At 39.7% G+C, this 23,775-nt stretch overlaps 1 protein-coding gene across 4 annotated transcripts in view; it reads right to left on the bottom strand.

The window, feature by feature from the left end:
* Window positions 1-23,775, bottom strand: part of LCP1 (lymphocyte cytosolic protein 1) — a 78,490-nt gene that overhangs the window by 48,230 nt on the left and 6,485 nt on the right. For 3 of the 4 annotated variants that reach the window (XM_023621598.2, XM_070239757.1, XM_070239758.1), the window contains exons 2-3: window positions 6,374-6,438; window positions 4,605-4,711 (exon numbers count right to left, since the gene is read on the bottom strand). The gene's annotated coding sequence lies outside the window, so the exon portion shown is untranslated. Of the gene's footprint in view, window positions 1-4,604; window positions 4,712-6,373; window positions 6,439-12,980; window positions 13,823-23,775 lie in introns of those variants that run through there. The other variant, XM_070239756.1, reaches the window with a different exon arrangement.

Below are 23,775 nucleotides of genomic sequence, written 5' to 3'. Positions count from 1 at the left end.
AGGGTAGAAATCATGTTTTGTGACCCAGGCAGAGGCCAATTAATTAGTAAAAACCAAATACTCAGTCAAGTGCACAGAGAGGCTGAGCAAATACTGATGATGATGATGATAAAGAATAGTCTGTTTAATAAAAGCAACTGTAATTCTGATGCATTTATTTGGGCTAAATTATGATTATTTGAGTTCAATTCAAGGGCTTAGGTACAAATAAGCACCAGAGTCCGCTGCCTGTTTATTCCAGGAGGTTTCCTCTGGAATTCAGCAGTTAATGCAAAATCGATTCAATTGTAGAAAATTCAAGTAATAAAATATTTGAATGAATTAACTTGCTTTCAGATATAAAGATAACACCAGTAACTACCTCATAGGATTGTTGTGACGACTAAATGCATTGATATGATTAAAACACTCAGAAAACATACTCAATCCAAAGTGAGTAGTATATAAGCATTAGCTGTTATTAATAGGATGATTAATTGAAAATCTTTCCCCCTCCCCCCAAGTTGTCTGCAGTATCTTACGAGATGGAGCAATTATGAAATTACTGGGAAGATTGATGTAATGACTGAAATTGACAAACCAAAACAACGGGAACAGTCAATAGTTTAAGGAAGTTGAATCAGGAGGGAACTGAGAAAAACAACAGGGAGACGCCATCTGGAGAGTCCAGTGATTACAGCAGCTGCAGGGAGAAGCCACCAGAAGATGAATGTCTAATCGGGTAGGAACTTCTGAGAACTTCAAAAAGAAAAGAATGTGAAACATGGAAAACTCTTGACTTAAGAAGTGCATTGCCATCTGGCAAAATAGGGAAATTTAAAACTCTTGGAACCTGCTGACGTTGATTAGTTTTATATTTTGGTGGGCTCTAATGTTAATTTTTATTTCTGCGGGGTTCAATATGCAGATGGAATAGCATCACTTCAGTTGATGATACTTGTGAGTTGGGAAACTAGCAGACAAAAAAACCCTAGGAAGACAATTAGATTAATCTAAATAATGTCACTTTGCTATAAAACCTGCTATTAGTGATAAAGTCCAATGCCTTTATAATCCTACTTTATAAATTTCTGGCTCTTCATAAATGTAGTCTTAAGAGTAAATTTCTTAATTTTATTTTACCTAACATGATTTTGAAATTCGTTTGCCATCTCTTCTCCATATACAGAGGGGCCTTAGCTCTTTAGGTAACAAGGGGAAATTGACTTGAGAGTTTTCTGAGGATAATCCAAAGTGACTACTTTAAAGTTAATGATATTTGTTCCTGTGTTCTTTGTCATCAAAGAAGCCCAGTATTATCAGGTACGTAGTTTTGACAAGGGTAGCTAAATTTCAGCTCAGTTAATGTAGTTAGACTAAAATAATGAGACTATAATTTTGCCTATTTGCTATGATTCTTGGGCAATTTCTTAAATTCCTTGAAGTCAATGTCCATTTAGTGCTTTGAGGCTAAAATGAAGAATAGTGCTTTGGCAAAGAGGAAGCATGGTTGAAGGCAAAATATTACATTTTTGTTGTATCTTCTTTCATAGCAGTCATTGGGGGGAACTCAGTAAATACTAAGTTAAATGAAATCAAAGAAAAGACTTTCATGTGTTTCTAAGGAACTGAGAAAAAATACCTGTGACAAATTTTCAATTTGATAAATATCATTAGTACCCACCACGTGCTAGGAAAGGTAGAGAAGGGGCTCAGGCTGTCAGCAAATAAGGCCTTGAAACTAAAACAATATGATTCCTGCTATAATTACTCTAAGGTCAAAGCATTAAGCAAACACACACAGAAGAAACAGTAGGAGCAAGAAGGCGGGGGCAGGTCCAGTAGGGAAGGTCTTGAAAAGGATATGTTTCTTGAAATGAGCCTTGAAAAATGACCACATGTTTTACAAATAAAGAAAGCAACTGGAGAAACAGTTGGAGCCAAAAGAAGTGAAATAGCTTGGAACTTTCTGGTGGCTTGTGGTCTTGTGTGGGTAAGTGAGAACGTGGGTAAGTGAGGGGGGCGGTGAGAAGATGTGGGACAGCTAGAGCAGAAGGAAGTGACAAGAAAGAAGGTTGGGGAAGTGGCTGAGGCAAGTCTGTGAAGACATACAATTCTTTAGTAAAATTATGCATTAAGTAAAAGAAAATACTTCTTCATCCTATTATTATATGAAACCTGCAATGATATCTCTTATTTATAAAAATATAAATGTTTCTGAGTTTATTGCAATTTTTTCCTTCTCTTTTTCCCTCTCTTTTGTGTTTTCTCTCTCTTTTAAAATTGTGGGTGCGAATATCTCTTCAGTCAGCTTCAGAAATAAAAGCCTGTAATGATCTACATCTGGGAAGAGCATGCTGGTGTGGAAGAGAGAATCTGGAAGAGATAGAAAATTATAGAAAGGCAGTATGGAGCCTGAAATCCTCGCTACCTACCGCCTCTCACCCCCTCCAACTGCCCAGTGACTCTGGACCAGTTCCTTCAATGATCTAAGCCCATTCTTCAACTCTAAAGATAGTTGAGAGGATTAAATGAGGTAATGCATGGAGAGTGGCTACACACAGTAAGTACTTATAAATATTAAGTGTTATTATTACTTATGTCTCCACATTTTTGTGGCTTTTCTGGTTTTCTTTCTGTAGTTAATTTCCAGTTTCATACCTTTGTGGTCAGAAAAGATGCATGGTATTATTTCGATCTTAAATTTATTGAGACTTGTTTTGTGGCCTAATATGTGATCAAAATGCTACTGAACAATGAAGAAATCAAAGAAGAAATCAAAAAATTCCTGGAGACAAATGAAAATGAAAACATGACATGTCAAAATCTGTGGGATACTTGTCATGTTCTCTCTAATTTAAATGGACACATTTGAATAAGACTTTACTTGTTGGCCTCTCCTATCCTAAAGGGTTAAGAAAAAAAATTATAAATGATGTTAAAACACTGAAATTGTTTCCCAAATTACTGATTGTTTCCAGGCATAATTTATGAAGGAGACAAAACTTAAAATACGACAAAGAAAAGCATCCTGAGATACTAATGAAATGTCTCCCTAAGCACAACTCCACCCCATACAGCATGCTTGTTCAAAGAGCAAGACCCAGAAGATTCTTCCCTGATGATACTGGGAGTGAGCCAGAACGAAGAGGAATGGATATTTTCTAACACACCAGGTTGACGCTTTAACAATCTAAACTCGATTTAAATCAAGAGACTTTTTCTATTTTGAATTAACTTTTTCATATTCTGTTTTATTCCCTCCCAATGCAAGGAAAATACTGATCTTCCTTTGCATCCTAATTTATTTTATACTCATTAATATTTTTACTAAAAATAAGACACAGAATATTTTTAATTTGTTCTTTTCTGGGATGCAAGTCCTCCCCCTGCAATTTCACATTTTTGCCAGTTTAAAACTATTCAGGTGAGATGTATGAGACAATGCTGATGGTCACATTTTGCAAATTCCAGAAATTCACATATGTACATATACGGTTAACTCCATTCAAATTGGCCTGTGAACGTATTCTTCAAACAATTTTATTTAATAGAAGCCAATGATGATAAATGTATGTAAATTCAAAATTAAGATGTGTGGATAAACTACCTTTGTTTAATGAAACTTTTTAAAAAAGTGGTCCTGAGGAAGTAATTTTAGAAAACAAGTTGCTGTATTTGATTAAGAAAAATTGGGTTTTCATAAGTATGCTGATGAATGAATCCATTTCCAGTCAAAATGGCTTTTACGTTTATCATCTGTCAATGGTTCTTAATATTGTTGGATAATGATAATTAAATAAAGGCTGATGCTCCAAGATCCAAAGTCTATGTTTCAACAAAGTTCCTGGAATAAACATCCCATATCAACTTTATAAGAATTTCTATTGTAGACAGAAGCCTTTCTTCTAGAATTTAATGGTCATTTGTAGGGTCATAAGCATAACGAATAGTTCCGACAAATCTATGAGAACAGTACAATTAAGCAACACAAATTGCTTTTATTTTTAGAGAATAAACGGAGAAGAGGCGGCCTCTACTTCCATGTGGTTATTAAGCACACCCATTAAAAACCGTTGGCGCCAAAATCACTCAGATAACCAGTATCACACTCAGTAACATATGACTCAAGATGTTAATATATCCACTGAAGTACTGGCAAGAAGTTTTTTAGAAAAACAGAACCACAGGAGCTAAAATTAAACTACCTCCATTAGGCCAATGAGCAACTCAATCTAAATGATCAATATGCACTTTCCTGAAAACATTTTAAAGCAGATAAAATCACAGTAAATAGCCTCCCTAAAGGACCAATAAAATAAATCAGAACATGGTTTGGTTTAGAAAGGAAAAAAATGATAATTTTTTTTGGGAAGGGGTGATAACTGTGATAACCGGGGAAGAAATCATCCTAGAGAGCTGAGGGGGCCCACTCTGCAGGGCCACATGAGGTGGCTTTGCTGGGAAGCTCCATGGTGGCAGGGCTCACACAGGGCTCATGTGACAGGTGCTCAGATCTCTAGTACCCTTAAGGCAAAACCCACAACCCACAGAAACAGAGCCGACCAACAAGCAAAACGTCCTAAGCACTTAGAAAAAGCAAAAAGACTTAAAGAAAAATTTACCTGGTACAAAAACTGTGCTCAGTGGTACTGGCGAGTGAGCGGAAACTCCTTCTTTCTGTTCTGCAGAACAACTTTGTCAACCCCGGGTGTCACAAGGCAGGAAGTGACTAGAATGACAAATCATCAGCCAGTAAAGAAATAGATTTTGTCTTTATAAGGACATTTTACTTAACTTTTTTTTTTCTTTCATATCCCCTCCCCCACAAAAATCACCCAACAGAACAGGTCACACTGAAATTCAGAAGCCTCTTACTACTTCCTCTTTATGAGCATTTTTCTCTCTCCCCTTTCTGTCTCATCGAGGTACTCTGGCTCTGGGCTACTTAAACCTGTCTGATTTCAGATAACAGGGAAACGTCAGCCTACCGCCTTGACCTCCTTCTCTGACCCTAGTTGCAAACGTAAAACCCAGGTGCCTAGCCACTTACTGCAAAGATAAACAAATTATTCATTTTTAGTGAAAGAGCCCAGGGACAAGGTGACATACACCTGAAATGAACTAAAAGGGGTTTTCTTAGGAAAGCACCCCCAGCCGAAACCAAACCTCTCTTAAGAGTCCCTGAACAATGATCTCATTGGTACAAACAACACAAAATGATCTCTTTAAGGGGAAGGGCCCGAAAAGACAGGCCAACTATATTATTTACTCATTCTTTTATTTATAGAACACCTACGTGCTCGGGATCTCTTTAACCCAATTAAAGATTTCAATTATTTAGACGTCTCCTATAAAGAGCACCCGTGGATCCCACAGGCAGCTGCTATCGTTAATGGGTATCTAAGTGCCTTCACAGAGACTAAATTTATTTTTTGAATGCACATTTTATAAAATTGGCAAGAGAATAAAAAACTCTAGTATTCTCTGCCCAAACTCTGGATGCTTGTCTTGAGGGCAAATTCCCATCTTCAAATGGAAGCGTTCAAGTGTTTGCAGCCTAATGGGGGCTGTGCAGGTTGCGTAGCGCCCTGAGTAATGTTGAATGAACATTAAGCGTAGTCTCCACGTTGCCCAGAGACTCTGTGCGCCTCCAGCGGTCAGCCTGCTATTGAGGAAGAAGGACATATGCGTCTGACGGTGAGTTGAAGATGCTTCTGTATTTGCTGGGGGCCTGGGACGTCCCCAGCGGGTATTCTGGTTGGGAGGATGCCCTTACACTTTTGCTTCTTTGATTTGTCCTCTAGAAAGTTCCCGCTTCCGACCTGAATTATTAAACCAAGCTGTTCTGGTTTATCTATTCCATTAGCCCAGGGTGTGGCAACTTCTTGGGCAGGACCTCACACGGGCCATCTTGGGGAAGAGGGTGGGCTGAAGAATGGGAAGAAATGGTGGAGATTCAGCCCATTCTACAAGTGGCTCATCTCACAGGGAACTATCAGCTGTCTTGTGACTCCCCAGGGAAGACTGAGGGGGTGAACTGGACGCTGTTTCCTTCATTGTGAAATTACTCCCAAGTAATAGATGGCAGAGGGTTTCAAGAAGCACCTGAATTCCTTCAGGACACCAGAGAAACATCCATGCATCACTGTGACCATAGTGATCACACTACAAGGTAGCCAAAGGCTGGTGGTTTCCACTCTAGTGGGAACAATCACCACTTAGGGCCCGGCAGCAGGACTCCACAGATAATGCCTCAGTGGGCTTCAGGATGAAAAAATGGGAGATGTCTGTGGATCTCCCTAATCTGGTTCTGCATCCCTGGGGGTTCAGGATGGAAGGAAGGTCCAGCGGCAACACTTCATAAAGGGGAACAGAGATTCCTTTCATTTACCCGGGAGAAGGAAAGCAGCAGCATTCTGTATCTACCGGTGCCTGGTCCTTGGAGAACCGAGGAATCTATGAAGCAGAGAAGATATATGTAAGCATTGGCTCAACAAGTGCTTGACGTGAGCACGGGTTCAACATGTGTTTGATGCCTGTCTGTAGGCACTGGGGATTCAGAAATGAACAAGACACAATCACTGCTTTCAAGGAGTACCCAGTCTAGTAGGGGAGAAAGACATGGAAGTAAATAAATACATCTATTCTGAAAGGGGTGAAAAAGCAGTGGAACATTGAGGCAGAAACAGATGTGAGCAGAGCTGACTCTTTTTTTCTTTTTTGATGAGGAAGATTGGCCCTGAGCTAACATCTGTAGCAATCTTCCCCTACTCCGCACGTGGGACACCACCACAGCATGGCTTCATGAGCAGTGTGTAGGTCTGTGCACAGGATCTGAACTGGTGAACTCCGGGTGGCAGAAGCAGAGCACGCAAAATTAATCACTAGGCCACTGGGCTGGCCCAGAACTGATATTTGAAGACAGTAAAACATGGCTAGCAATCAAAAGAAGGATTTAGGATTCCAGACAACGCCTATATTCCAGAACATGAAAGCCATCACATTGTGCTGCTTACAATCACCCAGTTGAAGGCGTCATCTTCTACTCTGGCACCCACTCAACTTTGGCTCCACATCAGCCACCCACCACCACTTCACCCACATCCTGGACTACTGCCTCTATCTTAATCTCCTTATCTGCCTCTCAGTGCCATAAATCAACCACGGGGCAGGCAACTGTTTAGGTCTTAGACCAAGGCTTTTTCAGAGGGGAGTGTTTTATCACTGTCAGGGTTTAGAATTACTTGTGCATCATGATATGAAACAGAGGACTGACTTTCAGTTTTATTATTATTTTTACGTTCTCTACAGACAATGCACCCTGATGGCCTGCACTTAGAGTGGATCTCTCCCACCCTCTACTGTCCAACCTCCATATGCCTCTACTGCCACCTCGGCCACTTCTCCACTGGCCTATCCTTTGCCTTCCCTCTACCCCTACTGCCCTCCTCCACTTCATCCCGCCCTGGGCTGCTCTGAAGCCCACAGCCTCAATCCCTAATACTGCATCAGCTGCTACTCTCCGGCCACTGAATGTTGCTGAAAAAAAGTCACAGAAATACAGACTTGGAATGCTACAAACTCAAGCTGCTTGCCTTCAAATTACTTCTCAGAAATACTTTCATTCAATTTCATTAATTCCTGACAGTAGGCATCCTCAAGATGGGGGTCCACGCACCCCTAAAATTGTATGCATAATGCATGTGCTTTTTTCTGTGTCCATCATATTATTCATTGTAATATTAAAGAGATCACAGACGCCAAAAGTTAGACATTTATTTCAAACTCTCTCCTCTTGCCTCAGTCTCCCACTCCACTCTCCTGCCTCCTTGCCTCCTTTCCTGGCCCAAGATTCCTGCCCCTTACTTACTGAGATGATCCCCATCATCTGGTATGAGCTTCCTTACGTAGCCTCCTCTACTCTCACAAGATCCACCTTGTCCTCTTCTCTTTCAATCTTAAAGGAGGTGTTCTTCCATCTTCTCAAGGTCAGTAGTTCCTCATTATAATCAACCTTACATTTCTACTTCTTTAGATACCTTGCTCCATCAATTATCTCATGTTTTTCTAGAATCTTTAATCTCTTACACTCTCCCCACCTCCCCTTTACGCACTGTGGGGTTTGGACAAAGGGAGAAACACCTCTGCTTCAGTCTACTGCTTACTCCCCTGACATTTGATGGGCAGGGAATGAGAGTAATAAAGATGGGCACAGGCCCTGACTTTGTAGAATGTTCACAGTAGTCAAGGACACAGACAAGTGAAGAGGCAGGTGGTACTGGGAACCATGACAGGTGAGAAGCAGAGTGCCGGTGGGAACACACAGCACTAACCCAGACTTGGGGTCTGGGAGGCACGCACAGAAAGCAGAGTAGAGTGGTGAGGAGTAAAGATGCTGAGCCAGTCGTCTAAGGTCACACCCAGCTCTACTGCTGCACTAGTTGTGTGACGTTGGGCAAATTATTTAAGGTCACTGGCCTCAGCTTTCTCATCTAGGAAATGGGGACGAAAACAGCATCTCTTTTATAGAGTTGTTGTGAGGGTTCAGTGAACTCATCTACGGAGAGAACTCAGAGGAGTGCCTGGCACATAGTTAATGTTATATAAGAATTAACGAGACTTTTGATATTTATACCAGGCTCTGGAGCAGACCTTTCACGTACATTATTTCATTTATTTCTCACAACCACCTTAGGAATTAGGTATTATTTTTGTTTTTTTCTTTCAATTTTCAAACAATGGTTTGATTCTCATGCCATAAAATTCACCTTTTAAAAGTGAAATTCACTGGTTTTTGGTATGTTGACAGAGTTGGGCAACCATTACACTATATAATACCAGAATATTTCCATCACCCCCAAAAGAAACCCTGTACCCACTAGCAGTTATTTCCCAGTTATCTCCACCTCCCAAGCCCCCAGCCACTCATCTATTTTGTCTCTGTAGATTTGCCTGTTCTGGACATTTCATAGAAATGGAATCACACAGTGTGTGTTCTCATGTGACTGGTTTCTTTTACTGAGCAGAAGTTTTCAAGACTCATCCAGGTTGTAGCATCTATCAGGGCTTTCTTCCTTTCTATAGAAGAATAATATTCCATCATATGACATATCACATTGTATTTATTCATTCACTAGTTGATAGAAATTTGAATTGTTTCCACTTTTTCGATATTATGAATAATGTTGCTATGAACATTTGTGTACATGTTTTTGTGTGGACATATGTTTTCTTTAATTTTTAATATCAAAGTAATACATGTATATAGAAGTCAAATATCACCTCAGGGCTTTGTAATGAAACACCAGTCTCCTGACATGCTCCTGCTCCACCTCTGAGTCCCACTGCCCAGAAACGATTATTTTCAATAGTTTTAGCTATTTCTTCTGCTACTTCATGTTTCTAGGTGCTATGCTTATACTATGTCTATACTGTTCAGGTTCAGGTTTTTTTTTTTACTCCTTACTTGGGAGATGAAGATCCGACCCTCTCCCTCCCCTAGCGTGTACACACGAGCCCTCCCACCATCCTCTAAAACAGGTTAGGACACCTTTTTAGTTAAATCAACATTTAGTTTTGAAAATATAAATATTAATAGCTGTTTTAGGTAGAACACAATGTTTATATGTCCTTTTTGTATCTTTTTTTTTCTTTTTAAAGATTGGTACCAGAGCTAACATCTGTTGCCAATCTTCTTTTTTTTTTCCCCTTCTTCTTCTTCTCCCAAAAGCCCTCCAGTATGCAGTTGTATATTCTAGTTGTAGGTCCTGTGGTTGTGCTATGTGACCAGATCATGGTGGGTCTTTTGAGCTGTGTTAAGGAGTTTGGGCTTTACCCTACATGCAGTGGGGAGCTATTTAGGGTCTGTATTGATCTCCTAGGGCTGCTGTAACAAAGTACCACAAATGTGGTGGTTTAAAAATAACAGATATTGGGGGCTGGCCCCGTGGCCAAGTGGTTAAGTTCATGCGCTCTGCTTTGGCAGCCCAGGGTTTCGCTGGTTCAGATCCTGGGCACGGACATGGCACTGCTCATCAGGCCATGTCGAGGTGGCGTCCCACATACCACAACTAGAAGGACCCACAACTAAAATATACAACTATGTACTGGGGGGATTTGAGGAGAAAAAGCAAAAAAACCCCAGATATTTATTGTCTCATGGTTCTGGAGGCTAGAAGCCCAAAACCAAGATGTCAGCAGAGTTGATTCCTTCTGAGGGCTGTGAGGGAGAACCTGTTGCAAGAATCTCGCATAGCTTCTGGTAGTTTGCTGGCAATCTTTGGTATCCCTGGCTTGCAGAGAAATCACCCAGATCTCTGCTGTGTCCAGATTTCCCCTTTTTATAACGAGAAAGTCATATGAGACTAGGGCGCACCCTAATGACCTCATCTTAATGTGACCATCTGCAAATACCCTATTTCTAAATAAGGTCACATAGGCACTGGGGGTTAGTATTTCAATATCTTTGGGTTGGGGGGGGAGACACAATTTATAACAGGGTCTTAAACAGAAAGTGACATAATCAGACCTGTATTTTAGAAAAATCTCCTACCTCCAATGAGAAGGGTGAGACAGCACAGGTTGGAGAGGGGGTGGGGAAGATAAAGATCAGACCATTCCAGAGGCCACTGCCTTCGGCACTGATATGAGGTAATGATAAGCAGTAGTGGGACAAAGAAAGGTGGGTGGATTCAAGGGACACTTGGCAGGCAGATAGGGTAAGAAAGGACTGATTGAATACAGAGAAGAAAGAGACTGGAAAAGAAGAAAGAATCCAAGATGAGCTCATTTCTGGATGGGAAACTGGGTGGTGAAGAGTGGTACCATTCAATGAGACAGGGGACGCTGGAGGAGCAGGTTTGCAGAAGAGGATGATGAATTTAGGCAGAGCTGCCTCAGTTCCTCAATTCCCACATCGTCTCCATCGGGCCACTCTTCTCATCATTCTTCAAAAACTGTGTTCTAAAGGACTTTACTCAGTCTTAGTGTTCTGGCCTTTATGCAACATTTGACACTGTTAGCCATCCTTTCCTTTTTCAAACTCTCTTCTCCAAGGACAATTATTTATATTTAATTGCCAAATGAACAACTCTGTTCTTAAATCCCACCGTCATCTCAAATATTTAAAACTGAAGTCATCATTCCTCTGACAAATGAGCTACTCTCTACCCCTCCCTTACTTCCTTAGTTCAGCCAGGAGGGTATCATTGGCCCAGGATAGTCCAGAGTACTCCTTGACTCCTACTTTTTTCTCAGTTCCCACATGTGGTCAAAGTTGCACCTATTTTTCCCTCGTAGTCTTTCCCCGTTTTGTGCTTTCTGTGCCTCTTCTACCTTGTTTAAGCCTTTACTACCACACTGCTGGGCTTTGGATCAGCTTCCTGATTCACTATTTTCCTGCCTCATTGCTCCTTAATCCAGCCTGCATATCACCAGCATACTACTCTTCATAAAGCTATGCCTTCCTCCCACCACTCTCCTGCCCACTAATTATCTGAGATTACTCATCACTTCCATGATAATGCCCGCACTACCTCGATCCATCTTTCAAGCCTCATACGAACAACAAAAGCCCTCTGGTGCTCCTGAGCTGGTCTGTTAACCCCCTGACGTAATTTCTCACTATGCCTATCAGATGCCTGTGCTCTCTCTTCCTGCCTGCTCTCCCAACCTCCCATTTCCATAAATCTGAATCTTTCTCCTAGAACCAAGAACAAGACCAGCTTCATAATTTGTAGGCCTCCGTGCAAAATGAAAATGTGGGACTCCGTTTAAAAAATTATTATGAATTTTTAGATGCTGACAGGAGAGCATTAAACCAAGTGTGGAGCCCTTCTGAGCACAGGGCCCTGTGTGGTATGGGTTACGTACCCGCAAAGCAGGCCATGATCAAGAATCTTTCCTTGACCACAAATCTATTCTTTCTTCTCCTCCTAAAGACTATAGCACTTGTTTATAAGCCATTCTTGACATTTATTGCACGTTACCTTTCTTTGTCAATTAACCTCTATGACTATATATCTGTGTGTGTTTGTACCATCTTTATTCATTCATCAAGCTCTTATTAGGAACAAACTATGTGCCAGGGCCTGAGAAAACAAAACCAAAGACTCAGGCTCATACACTCAAAGAGTTCTCAATCTGGGAGGTTACCACACATACTAGCAATTATAATATCCTCTGACAAATGCTGAGATAGAGAGATGCCCGGGGTACCAGTGACATGGCAGTGGGGCTGCAGGCAGGAAGGCATCTTAGAAGATGTGTAGCTGAGCCTCCAAAAGTGTATAGAAGCTGGCCAGGCAAAGGAGGGGAAAAAGGGTAATGAAGGGCATTTCAGACAGAGAGACCAGCATATACAGACGGCGTGGGGATGTTATGTGTATCTCCCAACTGAAATGTAAGCTTCTGGAGTACAGGAACTGCAACCTCTTTTAGCACCTAACACAACTCATTGCTCATAGTACAAACTCAATAAATATTTGATTAGTTGAGAAGGCAAATTGATTCTATAAACAATATGACATTTAAAATTTAAACCACAAAGCAAAAATAATTAGATATTTTAAATATACATCTAAAATTCACTCTCTAACCATGAGAGGTCTTCCAGAGAATCTATAAATGCAGCTGCTATATAAAGACTGACTTTACTTCTGTTTAATGCTCATTTTACTACCCCTTTCTGATAACAGTGCAACGAAAGCTAATTATACCTATTATTGCCAGGTAGTCATAAAAGGAAGAGGGTTGCTCACAGCTGCAAATTTTATTTTCATAAAATGTCAAGTACATAAAAATGTTATCTCTGCAATATTTCTAAGTATTAAAAAGTTGAATTCAGCACACTATGCAGGCTATGACCATTTCAAAAGTAGAGAATCTGAATACGTTTAGTTTATAACAACTCCCTAGATATTCACTGACATTTTATAACCCATTTGCACTAACAGAGTCATTAAAACAGATGCAGGCTGAAATGAACGTATGCCACTTACCTTCAACTTCCCATGCTGGAAATACAATATTTCCTCAACTTTTGCAAACAGATTGCTGCTGCTGCTGAGACAATGTCTGAGACACTCTCAACCACCAAGAACACAAATACAAGAACAAAGATTTTAAAATAAGTACATAGAAAACAATAAAAGAAAAAGTATGAATCAAGTACTGAAATGGAAAATCATGAGCCTCTTAACAATGAAAACGTAACAAAAAATAAAAATGAAAAAACTAATAAGAAAAATATGTGAGGAGCATGGTGCACAGGAAAAGAAAAAGATCTGAAATTAGAAATCTTACAGACAAATCTTTCATTCCAGCGTATGCTAATGGATCTTGTGCATTTTCCCTTTCCTCAGCTGAAATTATATGTAAATTGGAGAAAATATCACTTGTATTACAGGTTACTTTCAAGAATAAGTGAGATAATATAAGCTAACATACCTAATATAGTAGTCCTAGTTATTGCCAAATTTTAGTTGAATCTGAATTTATAAATTGATTTATATAAAATACCTGCATACTCCATTATGTTAATTCAAATTCATTCATTCAATCTCTTTTTTTTTTTTTTTTGAGGAAGATTAGCCCTGAGCTAACATCTGTATGCATCTTCTATTTTATACGTGGGATGCCTGCCACAGCATGGCTTGACAAGTGGTGTGCAGGTTGCCACCAGGATACAAACCGGTGAACCCTGGGCTATAGAAGTGGAGTGCCTGAACTTAACCGCTATACTACTGGGCCAGCCTCTTCAATCAATCTCTTTTTATTGAGATTCAACTGCAATTTACTTTGCATGTACCGGTACCCTGTGCTGGGTGCCTTAACACATCACATTTAATACTTCCAGCAAACTGGTGATATAAGTGGCATTTACTTTATTTTAAGATAAGAAAACTGAGGCCCAGATGGAAATTTTTTCCTTTACTGTTTATCTGCAACTACAATTGAAAATATTGCTGGTCAAGTTCTCCATTCTTTAAATAGAGATATGAATCAGCTGCTAACTCTCTGCATACTAGGCCAAAGGATAGTCAGTGTAGCTTCAATGAATTCATAAGACACAGTTTCCTTATTTCAATCACTGTTCAGTAAGCAAGTATTTATTGTGTACAATGAAGTGCCAAGGAAGACACAAAACAAATAAAGGTGAAGAGAATTTTTATGCAAGAGAGTAAAACAATGAAATAGATGAATTTAGATTAGTCTGGTGACAGAGAGACGGACTAGATTGGGAAGCAACTGGAAATAAGGAGAAGGGTTAGGAAGCCACGGCTATGGACAAGGCATGAAGTAATAACAGCCAGGCCTGGAATGGTGGCATTGGGCAATGGAAGCAGAAGACAAACATAAGAGATGTTCCTGAGGTTGACCATTTATAGAGGATAAATAAGAAGGATGAGTTAAGGACAACTTTGAGGTCAATTAGCTAAGAAATTCAGGGAAAAGTGATGTCCTGGATAGAAAGGCGGCATGTAGGGAAGATAAGGATGAAATCCACTGGACCTCAATAAGATGGAGTCAGCCCTGAGAATGCTCAGGAGAGCTGACCTACGCAAAATACAAGCTGTGTAACTGGGGCTGGGGGGCTGGGTCAAGGCAGAAGATACAGATTTGAGCCTCATCAGCATGGAGATAACTAAAACTGCTGGATAGTCAACTTTCTAGGAGGAAGCACTTAGAAGCAAATGAGCAGAAGTTCAAGGACTGACATCTAACATGAAGAAGGCGAGACAGAAGAAAGGCCATTTTGATCAATTTTTTGGCAAATACTAAAATGGAATATATTTAGATAATATTACATTAGATTTTAGATTATTTTAGATTATATTACATAATAAAGGACCATATTTTATTCCTGTTTTCCAGGGCCCAGTAAAGGTTAAGTATCAAGAAAGGAGAAGAGACATACACTTTTAATTTTTCCCATTTTGAGAAGAATCATACTGACGGAAAGGAAATCATGGCTAAAAATAAGGTTCCTTCAAGCAAACAGGAATATTAATAACCCATTTCCATATACACCAACGTGTAAGATCTGCTTTTATCAGCGAGACCCTGGAAGTGTCCAGCAAAGGTGAAAACTTGTTTCTGCTTCTGATGATTACAACATCAAAATTCATTCACTATTTTCCTCATTCACCCTACTTTGTGCAAGGCCCTCAGCCAGACACTGGGAACACAGTGGTGGATAAGATGGACACATTCTCTGTTCTTGCAGGGTTCATAGTTCAGCCCATGACAATTTGTATCTTGCCTCTTTGCTTCCAATCCAAAGTAATCAGGATTGAACTTCAGTGACATTTAATTAGTTCTACTTGCCTTTCCCATTATCATTTGGCTATGTACTTTTTATAGATGAAGACTGAGTGCTTGTTAACCTGCAGATATTGGTCTTCTCTCAGACCAATTATATTAGAAAATGTGATCAATATATGCCAGAGTGGTCACACATTTTAACCTGAGTAAGTTGAGTGCTTCCTTCCCACTCCAGAGGGCTGTGTCAGTTGTCTACACAGGGAGGGTTCTGGCCTTACAAAGGCCTCCTAGTCTTTTATGAACTCCAGTCAAAGGAATGAGGACATCAGAAGGAGAAGGATCCTTTGTCACTTCATCTCCTTTCTCTTTCCTATTTAAATCAAGAGAAATGAAGAGTAAATGAAAGATAAGCAAAAAGTCTATTTTTAAAATTAGGAATAAAAAAAGAAACAAGCACCAGAATGAACGAAGTATAAATTCTCCAAAACTGCTCTTTGTAGTGGATTTACTGAAGCTACTGAATTTATAAAATTTCTTTTTATAGGTGTTCAGACATAGAAGCAATTGTTCAGAATAAGTGTGCCAACTCTGCCCACCCTTGTAGGTGTCATTAGTGGGCACATAGGTTATTTTCAGCTTAAGCCATTTCCCTGAGTATGGTTTGAGTCAATCTTGAATACCTACAGGGCCCAGGCAGGTAACTAAACTGAGTGAAATGGGCCAAGTGTAAGTGGCAGGGACTGCCACACACTGGGAAATATATGTGTTGTTTAAAGGTAGCAGCAGAAGGAATGCAGATTTGATTGTTCAAGAGAAACCAGAAATCTGAATTTTTATGTGAAATCATCTGTTTTTTAAATATTGGCAATGAATTTAAAAAAATTTAAATGTCATGTTGGTTAATCTGTAACTAATTCATCTAACTTACAACCTCTGGTCTATGGCAAGTTTGCTGTGTTTGTAAAGAAACATGGAAGCCGTCGCAGGTTTGCAAACATTATTAACCTTAGCACGTGCAATCAGTGCAAAAGACTCAAGAATGTTCAAAGAACCTAAAGGAAGAGGCATCAGTTATAATGGAAATGAAAAAAAAACACAACTTAAACTTAAGAATGGTAAGAAAATAATGATTATTGCTGATGCACACAGGATGAATGGTTCGACAGTAAAAATGATACTGCAGAGGTGATAACCTCATGCAAAATGTTCAAAGGGGATTGACGTATGCAATCATCGTCATCATTGTCATCATCAGCTGGAAACTAGGGGAAATATTTGGTGTGGTACATATTGGATGCCTAATGTTAGTTCAGAAGAAGGCTAGGGATTTGAGTAATTAACAAACCATGGCAAATTGCTGCTGAAAGTTGTTGAAAGGTATGGATGATTCCATTAGTTCAAAGCCTGTTTCACCAAAGTTTGTGTTGAGGATCCAGTGCAGATTCATGCATCCATTCAATCATTCAACAAATATTTATTGAGCACCTACTATGTGCCAGCTACCACCAGAGGCACTGGAATAAAACAGTACATGAATAAGACAAAAGTTCCTGACTTTTTGGGGTTTATATGCCACTTGGGAATGAGCAAAAGTTCAAGGTATACACAATAACTAAGTATGTAATATATTAGACAGTGATAAGTTTTATGGAGGAAAATTAAATCAGGGAAGGAGAATAGAAGTCTGTGTGTGTGTAATATGTGGATGTCCTTTTGGGGGAGAAGGGTGATGTGGAATTGAAATTCTAAATGCAGTTATCAGGAGAGGCTTTCCTGAGAAAGCAACATGTGAGTAGAAACATGAGGAAAGCGAGCACTCACAGTGAGGGAGGACTCACTGTGAGTGAGCAAACCCTGCAGATATCCGGGGTAAGAAAATTCCAGGCAGAAGGGACAAGCACAGAGGTCCTGAGGGAAAGGTACACCTGCCATTTTCAGGGCCAATGTGATAAGGCAAAGAATGAGGGTAGAGTAGCAACAGATGAGGTCAGAAAGGCCTGATCACACAGGATGTTGGCTTTCACAGTAAGTGATGTAGGAAGTTAGCGCAGGAAGAGTGTTCTTACCAAAGGAGTTGCAGGATTTGACATGTGTGTTGAAGGATCCTTCTGACTGCTGTGTCATGATTAAACCAAAGGAGACCAAAGCCAGGTGCAGTGAGACCAGCTGGGAGGCTGATGCAATAACCTAGGTGAGAGACAATGGTGGCTTGGGTCAAGGTCTTAGCAGTGGAGATGACAAGGAGTCATCAGATCCTGTGTATATTTTGACAGTAGAGGTGAAAGGATTTGCTGGCAGATTCTTCGTGGCATATGAGAAAGTCAAGAGTCAAGGATGAATCTAAGGCCTTTGACCCGAGCCATTGGAAGGATGGAGCTGCCATTAACTGATGTGGAACAGACTGGATGGAGAGCATGCCTGGGGGTGGAGAATAGCAGGGGCTCAATTTTAGATCTGTTAAGCCCATTAGGGATCCAATTAGGAAACGGTGAGTAGGAAACTGGATATAGTGTCTGGAGGTCCACGCTTATTTGACGTCATCGGCTATAGATGGTATTTAATTTGACGTCATCAGCATACAGATAGTATTTAAAGCTGTGAGATTGGATAAGATCACCTGCAGAGTGAATATAGATAAAGAAGAGAAGAGGTCCAAGTTCTGAGCTTTGGCGCACTCCAACATAAAGGGTTAGGAAAATGAAGAGGGACCAGCAAAGAATACCAAGAAGGAGCTCCTGGAGAGGTAGGAGACAAATCAGGTGGCTGAGGTGACTTAGAGGCCTCGTGAAGCTAGATTTCAGCAGGGGAGAGGGAGCAATCTTTGAAAAGCCCTGCTGAACACATCAGATAAGGAGAGAGAACTAACTGACCACTGGATACAGAAACATGAAGGCCAGTAGGAATCACGCAAGAGCAGTTTGGTGGAGGAGCGGGGCAAAAGTCCCGCTGGACTGGTTTCCTGAAAGAATGGGAGGGCAGAAATTGGTAACAGCAACTGTAAACAAATTTCAAAAGATTTATTGTAAAGAGAAGAAGAGAAATGTTGCAGAAGGTGGCTCAAGGGGAAAAGAGGTCTCAAGAGCTGTTTTTTTTACGATGGGAAAAATAACAGTATGTTTCCATGATTCCAGGCATTATCCAGCAGAGAGAGAGAAAAAAATAATGAAGAGACAGAGGGAAGATTTGCTGGAGCAATTTTCTGGAATAGATAAGAGAGGATGAGCTCTGGTAAACTAGTGGTTAGCGTTGGCTAGGAGCAGGAACAGCTTATCCACAAAGATCAGAGATAAAGCAGAGTAGAGTCACCGGTGCTGGGAGGTGGGCCTGAGGACATTCTTCTGATGGCCTCTCTTCACAGTGAATGAGTTTGGCGGAGGAGCTATGGAAGGGTTGGAGAGAAAGGCAAGTGTTATGAAATAGTGTCTGGAAGTTTGCAAGAGTGAATGCTGTAGGGGCACAGGGTAGGCTGGCTGAGCAACATTCAAGGCTAGTGATCACATTTTTAAAAAATATTTTTCTTTCAATGACAACTTTTCATTTTGAAATAATTTCAGAATTAAAAAAACCTACAAAATCGTTCAAAGAATTCCCATATGCCCTTCACCCAACTTCCCCAAATGTTAACAGCTTATATAACCACAGCACAATCATCAGTATCAGAACGTTATCATTGATCTACCACTATTAACTAAACTACAGACCCTTTCCAAATTTAGCAAGTTGTTCTTTTTCTGGACTAGGATTCAATATGGGACATGCTCCCATATTCCATTTAGTTGTGATGTCTCCTTTAATCTGGGACAGTTCTTCAGCCCTTCTTTCATCAGCTTGACACTTTTGAAAAGGCTAGTCACAGAATATCCCTCAGTTTGGGCTTGTCTGTTTCCTTACAATTTAAATTAGGTATGTATTTTTGGCAAGAATACCACATAAATGACGCGTCCTTTTTTTTTTTTTTTTTGAGGAAGATTAGCCTTGCGCTACTGCCAGTCCTCCTCTTTTTGCTGAGGAAGACTGGCCCTGAGCTAACATCTGTGCCCATCTTCCTCTACTTTATATGTGGGACACCTACCACAGCAGGGTGTGCCAAGCGGTGCCATGTCTGCACCCAGGATCTGAACCGGTGAACCCCGGGCCACCGAAAAGTGGAAGGTGCCAACTTAACCGCTGCACCACCGGGCCGGCCCCCTGATGTGTCCTTTTTAGTGCATCAAATCATAAGGTACATGATGTCTGCCAGAGTCCTTTACTACAAAGTTACTGTGTTTTCTTTTGTAAGTAATAATTAGGTGATCACGGATTTAAAACACAAGCATTCTGTTTGGTTTCTCCCCCATCCTATTCATCTCCACTGGAGCAGGTACTGAGTAAGTGGAGAGTTGACTCAATATTGTGGTTTTCAAGTGAGTAACTTTGCTAAGATATAACTTAAAACACTGCAGATATCCTCGAAGAGAAGGGTTATCTGCCTCCACAGCTTTTCAATGTAAACCAAGATAGCCAATTCTAGAAAAGGATGTTTGATAGATTGTATATGATCCCAACGGAGAAAAACAGACCTAATGTTAAAGTTTTGTGGGAGTGATTGATTTATAACTATCTTTAGTGGAAATCCTTCTGGGGACTCCTGGGAAGTATTTCTTAAATTCATTTTTGATTTCTACACAATCGTACTTGACAATAGCCTTCTGAAATCTAACTTTTTCACAAGTAGAAAAGAGGTTCTAGATTTTCATTTATCTATCTAACAAATATTTATTGGACCAATATCTGGTCCAAAACCTAAACACCTGGTATGTGCTACAGGTGTAGGTGAAAATAGAAGATGCATCAAATATCTAATTAAAACATTCCAGGGACTCCATGGAAAGTCAAAGCTTTTCCCAAATGAAATTGAAAATATGATTAAATATTCTGAACTTATTATATAGTAGATGTGCCTAATTAAACATTTTTCTTATAATATGATCTTAAATTACCCTGTGGCTTCAGCTATATACTTTCAAAGAAATAGAGGCCTAAGGTGAGGTGGGAAATATACTGCAAAAGCTTAATTTTTCCACTTTACTTTCTTTGAACTACTGCAGCCTTGTGACACTAGTTGGCCTTCACTTTGCAAAAACTCATGATTTATTTGGAGCTGGTTCTTTCCTCATTAGCCCTTGAAAACTCAGGGAGTAACTTGGCCTCAATTCCAGAGTCATCTTTTAATGCAGAGCCTACAGGTTCCCAGCTCCAAACCATTCAGTGGCTCTCTACTGCTTGTCAAAATCCTGGCATCTAAGTTTCTCCCAAACTTATGTTTGCAGCCTTACCCATGCAACTTCTTCTCTAATCAAACGAGGATACCTGCTTCCATAAACTGAATGTTTGTGTCCTCTTAAAATTGATATGTTGAAACCTAATACCCAATATGATGGCATTAGGAGGTGAGCCTTTCGGAGGTGATTGGGTCAAGAGGGTGGAGCCCGCAGGAATGGGATTAGTGCCCTTATAAAAGAGACCCCACAGAGCTCCCTTGCCTCTTCTGCCATGTGAGGACACAGCAAGAAGATAGCCATATATGAAACAGGAAACAAGCCTTCACCAGACACTGTATCTGACGCTGCCTTGATCTTAAGACTTCTCAGCTTCCAGAACTATGAGAAATAAATGTTTATCAGGCACACAGTCTACGGTATTTTTGTTATAGCAGCCAGAATGGACTAGGATATCTGTTTAGAATTTCTTGAGATTTTCTTTACGGCCAAGTACAGATCAATCTTGGTAAATATTTCTTGTGTACTGAAGAAAATATATGTTCTTTATTGGATATAGGTATCTACATATTTCTATCAGATCAAGCTTTTTTTTTTTTAAGATTTTATTTTTCCTTTTTCTCCCCAAAGCACCCCTGGTACATAGTTGTACATTTTTAGTTATGGGTCCTTCTAATTGAGTCATGTGGGATGCTGCCTCAGCATGGCTTGGTGAGCAGTACCATGTCTGTGCCCAAGATCCGCTGAACTGGCGAAACCCTGAGCCACCAAAGTGGAGGGCAGGAACTTAACCACTCGGCCACAGGGCGGGCCCCTGGATTAAGCTTGATTGGGTTATTCAAATCTTCCATATCCTTAGTAACTTTCTGCTTGCTCCATCTCTTAGTTTCTGAGAGAGGTGTGTTTTTAAAAATCCCCATTTTAGAAGTGGATTTATCAATAATATCTCATCATAATTTTGTCAATTTGTGTTTCATGTATTCAGAGGTTATGCTGTTAGGCGCAGTCTCATGTTGGCACATCATTTTGATGAATCCTTTCTTTGTATCCTTAAAAACTTAGTCTATGAGAGCCCACTTTGTCCAATATTAACGTATTGCTTGCCAGCCTTATGGTCAACTTCCTTGACACTTTGCTGGCCAGGGTCTGGGTATTCTAGTTTCAGAGCAAGGGTCTCAGTTTTGAGGCTCTCCACTTTCTGTAGGGTGTTTTGACTCAGTTCTCTGCCTGCTGCGGACTAGAGAGCTCAACTCCAGTTACTATGTAGGGGGCACAGTCCCAGGGCCCCGCCCCTAAAAGCCCGTGTCCAAACTGGGTACTCCTGCGGACTACCATGGCTTCATCTCGAGCTTACGTGAGTGTCATCAAGTTCTTTCTGTTTCCAGCACCTGGGATTTCCCTTTCTGTTCATCTCAGCTACATATGTTATCTGGCATTTCTGTGCATTTGGGGTGGGTAGGAGGCTGTCCACACGACACTGGTAGCCACTTAAACTGTAAGTCCCAGCATCGATTTCTAACCAACTAAACAAACTATACAGGCTCAAATGTGAAATTACTTTATGACTGTTCATATGATATATATATTATTTTTAGAAGGGCACAAGTTCCATTTTAGTATAATTTAGCAACAAAGAAAGTCACTGTTATATGTAATTATACTAATGAGTATGGCGTATCTTTTGTACTACTGCGTTCTCAATTATCATTGAGAAAAAAATAGCTGACATTTATTAAGCATTTTCAATATTCCAGGCACTGTGTTAAAGCACTTTGAGGACACATCCATTTAATTTTTACAACAACTCTATATAGGGTAGGCGCCATTATTGTCTCGGTTTTACAGATGTGGACATTAAGACTTAAAAGGTTGAGGAACTTTACCAGTCAGATAACTAGTAAAGGGTGGGGTCAGTACTCAAACCATGTCTGTTTGGCTTTAGGGCCCAAATATTTAACCACGTTATAACTCACCTGAAATAGCCTAAGTAGACAAACTGGGTATGTTAGGTACCCATAATATACAAAGATCCCTCAAAAGTCACTAGGGGAACAACAAACACTACAATGTAAAAATAGGCAAGAGACTAAAATAAGCCATTTATAATAGAATACCTTCAGTAATTAATAGAGGAAAAGATATTTAAGTTCATTAATAATCAAACACTAACTAAAATAAGATGCTATTTTCTACCTAACAGAGTACCAAAGATTAAAAAAACTGATTAATTCACAGGATCAGTTAGAATGAAGGGAAATAAACACTCTTCACACAGCTGGTGGGAGCTTAAATCAGGATTTCTCAAAGATAAATAACGAATATTTTATCAAAAAGTTTTCAAATACCTATACCACATGGAAAAAAATTCTCATATATTTGAGAGGAAGAATAATGTTATAAAATAGCAATGGAACAGAATATTTTCAAATTAAAATACATACATATGTGTACATGTGTATATTTGTATGTATATTAAATTCTTTTAACTATATACATTATATCAAAATACTAACAATAGTTATCTCTATATGAAAGGATTACAGGAAATTTTTCTTCTTTTTGTTTATCTGTATAATTGATTTTTCTACAAGAAACGTACTAATTTCACGACCCCTTGTTCATTGTTTTTTAACAATACCTGGACAGACTGAAAAAGCAAGACTCTGAACCTGTAAAATCAAACGCTGGGATTGGAAAGACTAGGGTGGGTCTATAAATACCACTCCAGAGGATGTCTGAGATAAAATGTCCAGCGAAAAAGACTGTCACCAGATAATATAAGTAATGTAATCACTTTACACAAAAATTATTTATATGATTCTATTACATATTACATATAACAAATATTATATATAAAATTATATAGTTTAAAAATTGTGTATATATATGTAAAATACACACACCAAAACCTTTGGGATTGGGGAGAAGAAAGAGAAGACATTTACCTTCTACACTTCTGTATTATTTTTTTTCCCAACAAGCCTTAATTACTTTGTAATTAAAACAATACGATGTTTGGAGGAGGAGTTGATCAAGATCCATGAAGCATACACATGGTTTTGTTCATTAAATCACAGAAATATCAAACTTGAGTGCTTCCATCCACCAAAGCTTAACGAATATTATTTAATGGCAAATAAAATTATCCAGTCTAGTACTTGAAAATCAAATAGATTTACAGGCATTTTTACTCCAAGACTGGTATACGTAGAAAATATCAACACATGGGTAATTGACCAGTAATAGTTCATGAATGGAAATTAGTATTAAC

The sequence above is a fragment of the Equus caballus genome, chromosome 17 (assembly GCF_041296265.1).
Source record: "Equus caballus isolate H_3958 breed thoroughbred chromosome 17, TB-T2T, whole genome shotgun sequence".
Lineage (NCBI taxonomy): Eukaryota > Metazoa > Chordata > Mammalia > Perissodactyla > Equidae > Equus > Equus caballus.
This window is presented reverse-complemented; position numbering and strand designations above follow the sequence as displayed.